The sequence below is a fragment of the Alligator mississippiensis genome, chromosome 2 (genome assembly GCF_030867095.1).
Source record: "Alligator mississippiensis isolate rAllMis1 chromosome 2, rAllMis1, whole genome shotgun sequence".
Classification (NCBI taxonomy): Eukaryota; Metazoa; Chordata; order Crocodylia; family Alligatoridae; genus Alligator; species Alligator mississippiensis.
Window position 1 is genome coordinate 179458929 of NC_081825.1, and position 10379 is coordinate 179469307.

At 45.5% G+C, this 10379-nt stretch overlaps 1 long non-coding RNA gene across 1 annotated transcript; it reads right to left on the reverse strand.

Annotated features, from left to right (window-relative positions):
* Positions 1–1802: 1802 nt before the first annotated feature.
* On the reverse strand, positions 1803–8872 carry LOC102561884 (uncharacterized). The gene is made up of 2 exons (XR_363610.4): positions 4611–8872; positions 1803–2024 (listed from the first exon to the last, which is right to left on the reverse strand). It is a non-coding gene; the product is annotated as an uncharacterized LOC102561884 (long non-coding RNA).
* Positions 8873–10379: the final 1507 nt, after the last annotated feature.

Consider the following 10379-nt stretch of genomic DNA (forward strand, 5'->3'; position numbering starts at 1 on the left):
ATAGGTGATACTCTATGGATGCGGGGGCCCTACTATAACCCATCAGTTAGGTAGGTGATAGCTACTTAAAAGTATGGTAAACGGTCAGATAAAGTTTTACCAGCTATTGTGAACTGAGTATGCTCCGTGCCCTGTGTTCTCTCGCCATCTGTTGTTCCTAGTCTTAGCACAGGCTCATTCTGAAATCTTTACACTGCTGCTCCCTACTACTTACACTGGTAGTCTTGCCTTAAGAGTATGTGGGTAGTATATTTGCCAAGATGGCTCCTGCCATCACAATCAGATTCCTCAAGGCTTTAGTTCTGCATGTGGTGGCTAAGTCTTTGTTCTCCACACTCTCATGAGAACAGGAGTCCTGTAGGGTTCGCTATAGCTGAAGTGTTTGTTTTTTGTTTTTCCCCTTAGTCCAATGCACTAGGCTAATTGGTCTGAGAAAGCCCAGTGCTAGCAATATAAGAGAAATATACTTCACAAAAAAAAAAAAATACAATTTGACCATTGTTGCAATGAAGATCAGATGTACAGAAGACTGGCTTGATAGCTGTTTTAGACTTGAATGCTCATGTGAAACAATAAGTGATCATTGATCATTCAGTGACTAGTTTTTCTTCAGCCACCATTAGTACTTCAGTGAATTTCTTCACAAAGTATTTTTTTCATTTTAGCATGTTTCCTCTTGCTGCCTGAGTCTCCAATGTGTTTAAATTTCTTGTGGGAATGTCTCAATTCTTTCTTGTTTTGGAAAGTGACAAGTTCCTGTGGTGTTTACAAGTGGTAAGATTCATTTTCTTCTACTATTGTGCAATTTGACTTATCCAATTCATGCTTTGCTTCCTTTTCCAGGTTAACATGGTGTATAAAGTGCTCTCATGCCCAAGAAACCCTGACTGCTTACTGCTGCTTGCGATGACTTAATTCGGCAGGGGGTTAACCCTTTTGCCCAGTTTGAGCCCCTTGCCCTGTCCAATCTGCAGCTCTGTTTTCTGCAGCTGTGGTGTCTGTCCCTTCTCTGATCTGTTCAGCACTGAAGCTGCCCTTGCCACTTTTGTCACTTGTGCTGTAGTTTGGCCACCCTTGACTTAATTCATGCAGAAGGTAGGGTAGATTTGCATCTCTCTGCTCTTTATTCATGCAGGATAGAGTTTAAAACAACAAAAAAGAAACCTAGCAATACATTTAAGATTTCAGAGTTGAGGCAGGGAGAGAGGACTTCTTTTTTTTTAAAAAAAAGGTAGAACCTCATTATTTGGTTGCTTTTGGAGTCATTGCAAATTTAAAGAGCAACTAGAACACAATCATGCCAGGTTGTTTTACTTGGCCATTTAGGTTTTAATGGCTGTAGTTCACAGTTTAATGCTCTTTGTTGGCCTGAAAATTTTAACTTAAGGGGACCTTATGAAAGCTCTTTTAGTACAGAGATTGTAAAATTTTGTGTCTCCTGAGCAGGGTTCCCCATCTCCTACAGGAGGCATTTTACTGTAGCAAATTAGTGAGGTTCTGCCTAATATAAATTATGTCCAATTGGTCTTAATTTTATGAACTCTCTTCAGACCATTCTAGAAGGCTCCAAATGTACAAGACATGTAAAATAGTGGGGATGACAGAAACATCCTGCTTAAAGAACATGAAAAGCACCCTAGTCAGTGTCTTTAATAAGAGGATACTGCTGCTGTCCTCCCTATAGTGGTACCCAGTGGCTCCCAGTCAGGACCGGGGCCTTTTCTTCTGGGCTTTATACAAGTCAGTCCTTTCCCTAACGAATCCCCAGTTCTACAGAAAAAAAAACAGTCGAGGCCATGGTGTGGGTTTTTTTCATAATGCTTTAATTATAAAAGAGCAGCTTCCTGTGAAAGGATCTGTTCAATAGTCTTCATTCCCATCCTTTGGCTCTGGGCTTGGAAAAGGTTCCTCCTCCCTGTCCTTCACTCATTCTGGTGGGCTTTGTAGTCCTGAATGTGTGCTAGAATCCAGCCTGATGGAATCAGGAAGACCGAGAACATCACAATTAGTCCAATGGCTTGGTCCTACCAAAGGGAGAGAAACCAGAGGGTCAGCAGGGTCTTCAGTGGCCTTCCCTGTGGAATGGAGCTGGACAGTGGTGTGATACTTTCCCACCAGAATTTGGGGTGTAACCTGTAATTAGCTTAAGGAAATGGTTCCTGTTGGCCCAAACTGCCTGCTTGCCTTTTATTCTTAATCACTGTTGACTCAAAGCCATAGCTTTGAAAGTGCAGGGAAAGTAGTAGCAGTCAAATGGTGAGTATAGAAGCCTGTTGTATACATGAGGAGAAACAAGGAAATGTGGGACATTCCAATGGTTATCAGTTGCTTGCATGATTTGACATGTTAATATCTACATTTCTTTCTTTTAGCTGTGTGTTGGTGCATTTTTGTATTGGGGTTTAAGCTGGTAATCAGAGTAATCTTCAATCTATCATCTCACTTTAGTTGGTATCCGTTTTGGGACAATGTGGTTCCTAAGCAGCTGTTTTGAACAATAGGAACTTTCCCAGCTAGAGTGGAGCTGAGAGCTGTTTTAGTTTCCAGCTTGGTTTGTTCATGGACTGCAAAGGAAGTCAAGGCTGAGAAACCAACCTTGCATGGGCAGAGATTGCTTTTAGTGCCTCAGCAATGTTGTCTGCCAGAAGACTTATTCTCAGTCTTCCAGAGTTGTGAAATTGGTATCCCTGCTCCTGCCATCCAACCTGCTTTTAAGATTCAGCCAGAAAGCTCAGGACCTGGCAATAACTCATTCCTGAAAGGCACAGTGCAGTCAGGCTGACTTTCAAGTGACCTTGCAGTGCTAAAAGCACTGGCAATGTCTGGAACACATTTCTGTGTAGTAACAAATGATTTACAGCTTGCATTTATTCTAGGTACAGCTGCAGTCTGATGAGAGCTGTACTGCCACAAGAGCTAAGAAGCATTAATGGTGTAAAAAAACTAAAATTGATGTCTGAGACCTTTGTTAAATATTTTGCTTAGGCCTTGCTCTGACAAAACTTCTGTTGGCTTCAACCAAGACTCCTGAGTCAGGAAGGAGGAACTGAGTATAAATTAAGTTTGGCTTGCCAGGCTTGACATTCTTTGTCTTGAATTTATCTTGTGCACTTGGCAAAGCAGGAGTACAGCAGGGAACTGCCCAAAGATTCCTTTCTTGTAGCAAATGCTTATGCCAATAGGGAAGGTCACACTTTAGAGGCTTAACTAGAATCAAAGTCTGTTTGGAAAGGATCTGTTCATAACTCAAACCAAATTGACAAGCCTTTTAAGTAAAGGGAACAGCAATACAGCCTGTTACGAAAGGCCCCAATTCACTCTACCTTGGGCTCAGGGCTAGAACTTGCTGTAGAATTGCAGTATGACCCCCTTACTCTGCCATACTCCAAATGGGACCCTGTCTTCACTCTATACTCATCTGAAAACAAAAATAAAATCTTTATTGTTATTGGCACATTGCGGTAGAATTGACTGTTCCTCTGAGCATGGCATTGCAGGCAGAGTAAATCGAGCTGTAGATGACTGATCCTGTTTCCTGGTATGTGTAACAGATAGCAGTGACAATGGAGTCTGCCTTCACTAGTGTTACAGGTTAGTCTTAACGCAGTAAATGCCAAGAATCTTTTCAGCAGTATGAAAAGTAGAATTTGTTTCTGATCATGCATTTGCATATTTGCATCCTAATCCTGCAGCAAGCTTCATGGAGGCACCTATGCAGAGCCCCCTGCAGGCTTCAGTATCCCATACAGAATTCACTGTAGCATCAGGGGGTTTTATTTGGGGTCTCTGTGACCTTGACTGTGCAAAGCAATTCACAGAGTGGGCAGTTACCTCTATGGGAAGGAGGAGTGTTACTCTCGAAATCAGGCTTAATCTGTAATTCACAGACATGAGAGAAACCCAAGTCACACCGTTCAGATCCATGTTTCCTTCTCCCCAGTGTGCTGTGGATTTGGGATCTGATTTGGTTTGGCCTATTTTAGACCCAGCCCAGCTTTAAGGTTCACCTCCAAACTTCAGTGGTAATGGGCCAGGGCCAGAAAAAAAGAGGGCCTTTTCTGTCATTTTACTTTGAACAGAAAAAAGTAAAACACATGGAAAAAATATTTCTAGGAGTCAAATCAGCCAACCTCTGTCAGATAGCGGTGCACCCCTCTTGATGCTGGTGGACTCACTAAAAGCTGGAATGGGCCTACTATTGAGGAAAACATTGGCAGTTTTTAAGGAAGTTGTTTCTTTCTTTAATTCAACGTAGACATTTTGTTTTTTCTTCATTGTTTCACTTTCGCTCCCAAATGAGTGTATTTGGTTTCAGGTAACTGAAAAATAGGAAGAGTCAGGGCTTCACACCCCAGGAAAGACTTACTAGAATTTCTGTTTCTTATAATGTGTGTCAGTTTTTAAACTTTGTCCTACATTCATATTTGAATTTTTCATTTTCATCAATGCCACTATTTTTTGGCTGCCACCCACAGAGTGTGCCTGCCTCTTTAATACGACCCAGGAATGTCCCCAGCTACATTTTTAATTGGTGTATAAGCATAAAATTATAAACTGCCTGATAGACAAGCACAGGTCACCACTCTTCCCCAAAACAAAAGGTTACTTACAGCTGGAGTGAGTATTTCCTCTGGTGGTTTGGACATATAGTTCCCTCTGGGAACAATCTGATTCCTCATTGTTGCATGGAGCAACCTGAAGGCACGCTGAAACCCCAGCATGGTCAGTCCTCCTTGTCCGCTCCCTTCCAAGCCCAGGCTCTGTACCCTTTGCAGGGAGTGGCTCTAGTTCCAGGCTGCGAGCTGTGAGATTGCAGCTGTTTGTGTCGAAAGCTCCTCCTACCCTCCAACGATGGCGGTTGAAGGTCTGAAAGTTTTTTGCTCTGGTGTCAGATGTCAGAGCGATAAACAAGTTCAGTACCTTATGCCTGCTAGATTAATTTAGCACTACTTGGCTCTGATTGGCTGGGGAAATTGCTTGGTTACAACCCGTGATCAGAACAAACAGCCACTTATGGTTTCCTAAATTCAGTGCATAGGGGCTTGTGGTTGAAAGTGTCTAAAGCTGCTTCCTTCTGGATTTTCCTGTGTCAGTCAGTTATGCAACACTGTTAGGCTCAAGTAAACTGCTGCTTGTAAAAAAGTTCATGCATCTCTGGTTCACTTCATCTATAAAGTGTAAATCTGCTGTCCCCTTTCAGCTGTAAGGCAGGGTAAAGGCCATGAGAGGGAACTGATTCAAGTGCAGTGGAGCAGACCTTTTACAGGTAACCACATAAAGAGCAGAGAGCTATTTTACCTCTACAGAAATAGGGTGGACCTTTTATATGAGTGTCCTATAACTGCCTGGGGTTTCAGAAGGAAGGGGAAATATAGTTGAATGATTGAATTGGGAAGAACAGAGCTCAAGGCATTTTATTTCTATTACTTCCTTCCATTGGTGCTTTATGTGACTGGATCACTTAAGCTTTCTGAGATAGTTTCCCTCTCTGTGAAAGGGTGATAAAAATGCCTGCTTTGAAATGATGTTGCAGAGCTCATTCAAAATCCATTCTGTATCTTGAAATTCTCACATGAAAGATGCTGGAAAAGAGCCAGATATTAGTATAGGCTTTTGATGGGAAGAATTGATAGAAAAGTGACTTGATCAAACACAGGCCTGTGGGTGGAATGGTTGGTATGGACTACGTGAGGCACAGCCTTTTTTGGTGTAAATTACTCTGCTTCAAGGTAAAGCTACTCGAGTGTAAATTACACTGGATTTGTATACCTATTTCAAACCACAGAGTAGTCCTTTGCTCAATGCAAACTGGCTCCCCCATCTCCTAGGGCATCTTTACGTGTGTCAGCAGGGGGGTGGTGCTTTAATTAGAGTGGATCCAAGAGCTGCTCTAATTAAAGCACCTGTGGCGTCTTGTGTATTCAGCATCCCATGCTTCAAAATGGCAGCAAGGGCACTTTAACTAAAGCTCATTTGACAAGCTTTAGTTAAAGCACCTCCACTGACATTTTGAAGCACGGGGGCACTGAACACACAAGAGGCAGAGGCTGCTGGAGTGCACTAATTAGCATGTTTCAGCAGACTTGATTGATCGAGTCTGCCCTGATGGGCTGTATCTACAGGCACCCCTAGTGACTAGGCGCACCAACCTCAGGCAGCCAGTGGGAGAGTTGATAGGCTGTCAGGCCCTTACTATGGAGTAAAATCTGGGGTGGATTAATCTGTAGCAATTGTGTCATTTGTCTTTACAGGCAGCAGGGTCTGCAGACAAACCCCTGTGGAACAAGCACATCACGTTGGGATGTGCCTGAAACATTACTGCTGTGAGCATTTCAGTGGGTACAAGCTGACCAAGCACTTGTTTGAGGCTGTGTTTGGGATGGGAGAGTGGATCCAGGGGAATCGGTGGTCCCTCTGCAGCACCTCTTTAGAGCTTAATGAATCCATTCTCTCCCCTTGCTAGTGCTGCCAGGCACCATAAAGCAGGAGCAGTTGAAGCTGCCAGTCAGGCAGTGGCTAATCCTATTTTCCTTTTGTGGCACAACTGGAAGACAGTCATGTTGCAGCTTCAGAGTGACACCATGATCTCTGAGATGGTACCATGCTACAGTGTGCACTGTAGCAAGCACCAGCTGCTGAGCTCCGGTTCAGCTTCCATTCACGTGGCCAGTGAAGAAGGCTTAGATTTCTGCCAAACTCCAGTTGTGACGACCGGCTGCAAGTAATGGCCAGGGCTTTGGAAACTGGAACCCCCCCTTCCCTTCCTTCACTCCCTGCTGCAGGCCAGCACTCCTTGTTGCAGCTGTCTGTGCTGATGCCAAGGGAGCTGCAGCTCCACCTTCCTCTCATTCCAGCAGCTGAATGTCCCTCCCCCCTGCCCTGACCTTGCCAGTCGCGCGCGCTCTCTCTTCGCACAGAGGCAGGCGCTTTCAGAACTGGAGTTGAATAAGCAATGACTAGTCTGAAATCCAAAGTCCAGGGCTGCCCTGCATGCTCCTGCTAGCTTACTCTGGATTTCCTGTGCCTTTTGCTGTCTCATTTTTAAGTAGGGAGCTTTGCCGTGGTGCAAAGTACTAGCCTGGCAGTTTGGGAGAAGGCTGATGCTTGCAGAAATGGCAGAGGGCTGAGACCATGCCAGTCTAAGCGTCTCTCCAAACTGCTCTGCTAATGTGCCTCGAGTTGACCTGCCTGGCCCATGCTCTGGACTGAGGGGATCATCCTGTTTTTGGCCCTGCTGAATCCTCCAGAGACTGCCATGCCAAGTGGGGGGTGGGGGACAGTGAGGGCCAGCTGTGCTAGATAATGGTGGACATCTGTCCACTAGGAACCAAATTGAGGTAATTTACTTATTCCTTTTGTCCAAGACAATAACGCACGGTACCTACTATTGGCCATCAGTGATGTGGGTTGGTTTGGGTCAGTAGGCTAAAGCAGTGATTCTCAGCCAGGGTGCTGCACAAGATAAACCCAGGGATTTCAAAAAGGAAATATGGTGTCAAAAATATTCTGACTTGTGAGTTTTATGAGCTCTTTGTAACAGAAGAATTGCTCTTTTTTTTTTTTTGTAGTAAAAAAAGAGGGAAAACTAAGGGCTGGCATTTTGTGAGGGGTGTCTCAACTCTAAAAAGGTTGAGAACCACTAGCCTGGAGGTTTCCCTCAGTTTTCCTGAATGCTCACAATCAGCTGGAGCAGGAGTACTCCTCCTCGGCCCAGGAGTGTAGGAGGGCTATTAGGAAGGCCAAGGTAGAGATGGAACTCAGGCTAGCGTCCAGGATTAAGGACAACAAAAAGTCCTTTTTCAAGTACATTTGGAGCAAGAAGAGGGCACCAGACAATGTAGGGCCCCTGCAAGACACAAATGGTAATCTGGTGGCCACACCAGATGAGAGAGCTGATATTTTTAACAGTTTCTTTGCCTCTGTTTTCCTGAACAGGGACCAGGATATCCCACCTACCAGAGGTAGGGACAATCTTGGGGATAGCTCTGTCAGGCCTTCAGTCAGTGCAGATGTAGTTAGGGATCTTCTGGAAGGGCTAGACATGTTTAAATCTGCAGGTCCAGATGCCCTCCACCCAAGGGTGTTGAGGGAGCTGGCAGGGGTCATCGCAGAGCCCTTGGCCTGGCTGTATGAGCATTTGTGGTCATCTGGCCAGGTGCCGGGGGATTGGAAACTGGCTAATGTGGTCCCAGTTTTTAAGAAGGGGAGGAAGGAGGACCCAAGTAACTATAGGCCTGTAAGCCTCATCTCGGTGCTTGGGAAGATCATGGAGAGAATCATCAAGGAGCACATCTGTGGGGGGGCCAGCAGAGGAGATCATGCTCAGGGGAATCAGCATGGGTTCATCAAAGGCAGGTCCTGCCTGACCAGCCTGATTGCCTTTTATGACCAAGTAACTAAATCCTTGCATGATGGTGTCGCTGTGGATGTAGTCTTTCTAGACTTTAAGAAGGCCTTTGACACTGTCTCTCACCCCACCCTCATCAATAAATTAAGCGACTGCGGCATTGATGCCTGCACAATGTTGGATGGTAAATTGGCTGATGGGGCGCACCCAGAGAGTAGCGGTGGATGGGTCGTACTCAACCTGGCGAGATGTGAGCAGTGGGGTACCCCAGGGCTCGGTACTCGGGCCCACACTTTAACATCTTCATCAGCGACTTGGACGAGGGGGTGGAAAGCACGCTGTCCAAATTTGCTGATGACACTAAGATGTGGGGTGAGGTGGACATACTTGAAGGGAGAGAGGCTGCAACTAGATTTAGACAGACTACAAAAGTGGGCAGATGAGAATAGGATGGGGTTCAGTGTAGACAAATGCAGGGTGCTGCACCTTGGGAGAAGGAATCCACAGCATACATACAGGCTGGGGAGTTCCCTTCTTGAAAGCACAGAGGCGGAAGGGATCTTGGAGTCGTTATTGACTCCAAGGTGAACATGAGCCGCCAATGCCAGACTGCAGCCAGCAAGGCCAGCCATACCTTGTCATGCATCCAAAGGTGCATCTCAAGCCGGTCCAGAGAGGTGATACTCCCCCTCTATGCGACTTTGGTCAGGCCGCAGTTGGAGTACTGCATCCAGTACTGGGCACTGCACTTCAAAAGGGATGTGGCCAGCCTGGAGAGGGTTCAGAGGAGGGCCACCCACTTGGTGAGAGGGCAGCGGACAGGCCCTACGAGGAGAGACTGAAGGACCTGAACGTGTTCAGCCTCAGCAAGAGGAGGCTGAGGGGGGACCTGGTGGCTGCCTACAAGCTCATCAGGGGAGATCAACAGCAAATGGGCAGAGCCCTTTTCTCCCCAGCACCACCTGGCGTGATGAGGAACAATGGTAACAAGCTGATGGAGAATAGGTTTAGGTTAGAGATCAGAAGGCAATATTTTACAGTTAGGGCGGCCAAAATCTGGAACCAGCTTCCCAGGGAAGTCCTCACCCCTACCTTGGGCAAATTCAGGAAGAGGTTGGATGATCACCTGTCTGGGGTCTTGTGAATCCAGCATTCATTCCTGCCTGTGGCAGGGGGTCAGGCTAGATGATCTGTTCAGGTCCCTCCGGACCCTAGCTACTATGATACTATGATAACCCCTGCTTATAGCGATGGTTGCTGGGATTCTGATTCTGTGTGCTCGTTTCCTGCATTTATATTTTGGGAATCTTGCATGTCACACTCTTGAAAAATGTGAGCAGGCCATTGCCAACTGCCGGTAATATAACTGGGGGGGGCGCAACTGAGGCAGCAGCCCCAGGAGCTGTCTTTGTTGCAGGGGGCAGGGGGAGCAATGCAAAAGCAGCCATTGCTGCGGTGGCGGCACAGTTCACATGGAAAGAGCTGGCACAACCCTGGGCACTGAGGCTGCCTTGGGCACAGAGCTGTGCTGCTAGGTCTCTGTCACCTGTCTAGGGACCAGCGACCTCCCTTGGAAACCCCACACCAGTGGGATTTCAGACAGGAACTGAGCTTCAATTACTGATCTTTGCTCAGCCTGTTTAACCAGGCAGCAGTAGAGAAACCAAAGCCAACTTCAGCCTGCTCCAACTTGCCTGCAGTCTTTATTAGGATCTAGTATTTTTTTTTATCAAAGTGCAGTTCTGGTGATTTTTTGTGAAAACAATTTGACAAGCTTTTCAATTTTTTTAATGAAAAATGCTTGATCCAAAATTAAAAAGCTGCCATTTAATTTCATAGGGCTATTCTTAAAAAAAAAAAAAAAGTTTGAAAACCAGAGCCCAGACAAAACTTTCAATTTGAAATGAGATGAAAGCATTCACTTAAAATATTTATTTGAAAGATCAAAATGTTTTGTTGGGTTCTTAATGGAATTGTTTCATTTAATATTTTTTTTATTCAAAACAGGACTTTTTGATCAGATAGGTAAATA